This window comes from Alexandromys fortis, unplaced genomic scaffold, assembly GCF_014885135.2.
Source record: "Alexandromys fortis isolate MF-2015 unplaced genomic scaffold, M_Fortis_MF-2015_v1.1 scaffold_229, whole genome shotgun sequence".
In the NCBI taxonomy this organism is placed as follows: domain Eukaryota; kingdom Metazoa; phylum Chordata; class Mammalia; order Rodentia; family Cricetidae; genus Alexandromys; species Alexandromys fortis.
Window position 1 is genome coordinate 1,564,043 of NW_026068122.1, and position 4,621 is coordinate 1,568,663.

Consider the following 4,621-nt stretch of genomic DNA (forward strand, 5'->3'; position numbering starts at 1 on the left):
CAATAAAAAAAAAGAAAAAAAAATAAATTAAAAAAAAAAAGGAAAATTGAGGCTTCATCAATTATCAGGAATAGGCCCGCAGAAATCATAGTAACTTTTAATAATAATGAAATTGACAGACTATGGGAAGAAAGTTAACCCTGTCATAGGGCTTGTAGTAATTTGCAAGTGGGGGGAGAGATGAACACTATCCCAAAAGCAACAGAATTCAACCTATAAAAAGAACTAACTGGATCCTTCCTCTCACTGAATAAAATAGAGCAATAACTGGAGCCCATTTTACACCATTGCAAATAAACCAGGAAATGAATGCTACAAATCAGAAAACTTAAATAACGTAGAACAATGTTCTAAAGATTCTGTCCAAAAGTCAGAACTACTTTTTATTCTCATTGTACTAAGGGATTTTAAAATACCTCTTAATATAATTAATGATTTGCAATATATAGAAGTTGTTTTGCATATTGAAACTGATGAATTTATAAAAGATGACAGATAATTGATCTTATTATTTATTCAACTACAAGATACAATCAGTAATACAAATTATCCCATATACATTAAACAGATTCATTCCCATACAGGTCTACTAGGTCCTCTAGCACAAGTTAATGTAAAAATTGATCAACTATTGATTGGGAATGTGCTAAAGGACTCAGAATTTTATTTTAAAAATCATGTTAAGGGCTAAGGGTTAAAAAAAAAAAAAAACTTTTACATCACCTGGAAACAAGTCAAGGAAATTATAAAGAAATGTCCTACTTGTTCTTTATACAACCAAACACCACTATGTACAGGACAAAATCCAAAGTGTACTCAAAAAAATAAAATCTGACAGATGGATTGTTCCATTTGTAGATCTTGAAAAGTTAAAATATGTACACCACACCATTTATACCTATTATGGTTTTCAATGGTAAACTGCTTGGAAAAGGCTGATTTGGTAATCACACATTTGCTAGAAGTCATGGCCAGCATGGGTATATCTGTACAAATAAATACAGATCATGCTTCAGGATACGTCTCTAAGAAAATTAAACAGCTTTTGCTTATTATAATATAAAGAATATTACAGGCATACCACATAATCCTACAGGTCAGGCAGTTATAGAAATATCAAATTAAACTCTAAAGGATATGTTAAATAAACAGAAAGGTGATATATATATATATATATATATATATATNATAATACTTTATTAACTTTGAGTTTTATAAATGCTAATGAAAAGGAACAACAGCTGTTGAGAGACATTGGATAGTAGAAAAAACCAACAGAATTAAATCATCTGAAATATTATAAAGATATACTAACCTCAGAATGGAAGCCAAGACATGTGTTTTTTTCACAGGAGAAGAAAACCTATCAATATCATCAAATCTGATAAAGATTCCATTTGAATAAGAGACAACTCTTAATTAAAAGAGAGATAGTCCATTAAGCACTGGTGCCATTTAATCTAAGCTAACCAATAATCACCATCAAATGCCTTTCATTTGATCAGATACAACTTGCCAGAAAAAAAATCTCCCAAAGTTAAGGTTGGATAAGGGCTTTGTTTTTTGCTTTTCAGGAGAATGAAGACATCCAGGCTACTGGACAAATGAGACATCTTAAGAAAAAGAACAAATCACCCAGGAAAATGTCTCAAGAAAAAGAGTGTATTAGCCTATTTCGTATATCACATTTCCAACAGGTTAAAATTTTATAAATCTTCCCAATTATTTGTTTCTGCTATTTTCTACAGACATATAATATAAATGATCTTTTTGTAGTCCCAGTCCCATTAAAGATTGAAGCTATCTTTGCATTTGGAGTATGATTCTCTCTTTCTCTAGACCCAAACATGCTTATTAAAATAAAATCCAAAAACTTTATCATATGTTAGAAGAGCTACCTAATATGGAAAACAAGAAAAACAAATATTTAAGGACTAATTCATTACTCCTAATCTCATAATCCTTTGGTTTTATAGCACGAATTGGTTGCTTAGTTACCAAATGTGAATAAACATGCATATACTTAACCATAAAGAGTCAGGGAATAACTCTGGCCATAACATGGCCAGACATGCCATAAACATGGAAGAACAAAATCAGGGAATTGAAGGAGAACATGGATAGTTATATGGAAGCATTCTGAGGTTGTTACAAGTATAACAAAAGTATAATAGAGCACAATTGATAAATGTACTTTAGAAGCAATTGTAACAACAGATTTATTATATGAAAGATTAGGAGCATATTTAAGTCTATAATTACTTTGTTTATAAAACTGATTTTCATATACAATAATGTTTCTCTAGAAAACGACATGCATAGTTCAAAATAACTTTTAAACTGTATAAAATGAAAACTATAATTAAGGAAGCAAAGCTTATGATGAAAAGTCAAAAGAAGTTTTAAAATTATTTTAGCACACACAGTTATTATATAAACTACTAATATGAAATTTCTCTGTTGGTGTGTCTATCAAAACATAACAATATGCACCTTAAGTATATATAATGAAATGAATTTAAAAATAAAGACAAACTGAACCATCTAAAATAAGGCCATGTGCCAGATTCATAGGTATTGTACGGGTTGATCATAAAGTATCAGAAGAGAGTGAGAAAAAAGAAAAATATCTATGTTGGTATTTCTAGGTGTGGAGATAACTGTATAAATAAGCATGTGAAATTTATATTCATGTATTAAGAATGCAGATGTATTTATATGTTCTTGTACCCTTGCAACAAATATATATGGAGATCATAAGATAGCTGAGTGAGTGGTTTCTATATATTTGCATACTGTGGATGCCTAGGATTAACTCAGGTCATTAGACTTGTCAACAGATGACACTAACTGATAAGGCATCACAATGCCCATGTGATTTGTCTTAGCTTGTAACTTGTCATGACATATACAAAATATTAACTCATAATTACAAAATATTTATAAAATTAAAGAATCAAATTTTTTTGTTTTTGTGCTCTTGGATTCAATTCAAGGGGATTGGAGGCTTAAAATCCCCAAGGAATCTGAAAGCAAAAGGTTTTCCAATTTATGGTCCTGTTGATTGTGGAAAATGGGAATATTTCCAAGGCAGACATGACTCTTGTCAGTGTATATAAGACACACTGAAAGGAAAAACTCAGTGACATTGGTCATAGTAGAAACAATGAATAAATGTTTCAGATTCTAGAAAAACATCACTCAAAAGGGAAGATCTCTTTAATAAAGTGATTGTTGTAGCGTGAGTACATCAGAAACTGATTGTTGTGCTTTAAATTGCCATCACAATTACTCATTTAAGCTTTGTTTGTTTATATGTCTGTTTGTTTTAGTAGCACATTGTTTTAAATCCTTCACAAATTGGAGTTAATCTTGTGTTTGTAGTTTTTAATTGCTGTGCTTGATAAAAAATACTACACTATTTCCCTTCCAAATGGCCCTTGAGACATTTGAAAACATAAAGCTGTTTTATATGCTCACATCTAATGATCAATTAGTGTAAACTTTAAAAGTTCCAAATTTTCCCCACACAGAAGAAATTTTTGTACCCACAGACCACTAAACTTATACTAATGTTATCTGATAACTTTTGAATTTTAGATTCTCCAGTTCCCCAAGAAACAAACAATACCTTAGAAAAGTAGTTAGTAGAAATTGGAGTGAAATTAGGGTGACAGACATCAACAAAATCATAATTCACTAAGAATTCACAAAATTTTTGAAAAAGATGTGTGAAAATGGCATTGGTTTTCAACAAGAAATATGCTCAATTTTGAACACAATTAATTAATTCTATATAAATCTATTTTTACTGCTTAAATTTTACAGTTTTTTTCTTATTTGTACTTGCATTTAAGTAGCAAAGTACCTTGTTTGACAAATGTCATTAATTTTCTTAGACTTCCCAGAATTGAAATTCATATAATTTGTTTTATAATCTGGAAGTGTTTTCGGGAATTTGAAATCAAAGAGACCTCATTTTCACTATGGTTTTACTTCTGTATAGAGTTTATTGACCTAGGACATCAATAGACACGATTATTATTACCACCTAATGTTTTAAGTTCTTAACAGATAATCACAAAATATGCCCCAATTTGTTAACATTTTAACCTTCCAATTTCAAACGTAAAAATATCATGAAAATGTACAGATATTAAAATAATAAAAGAAACTATTGAGGAAAAAAAGAAAAAATGAAATAGAAAAGGTAGAGAGGCAGAGAAACTAACATTCGTGAACAAATTATTAAAACTATTGTATGAAGTATCATGTTTTAGAGTCAAAGGGCTGTAAGTATATGACAATAAATAATATCCTCAAGACCTAGTAATATATGATTGTTCAGAGGTACACTCAAATGGATGAGTCCAAAGTTCTTTGGCACATAAATTGTCAATTTATTTGATGAACTATTTTTCTCACAAATTTTAATACACTGGATTTGATTCTACCTATAGAAATAGACAAAAATAGACTTTATGTCTATAAATTTTCTGTTTATGTTTAAAATACATGAATGGCTTATCGTTCTGGTGTTAAGACAATCAAATGAAAAGGCAGTAAATATGGCTCAGATAATAACTGTTGAACATTACCTCTGATCCGAGGTAATAAATAA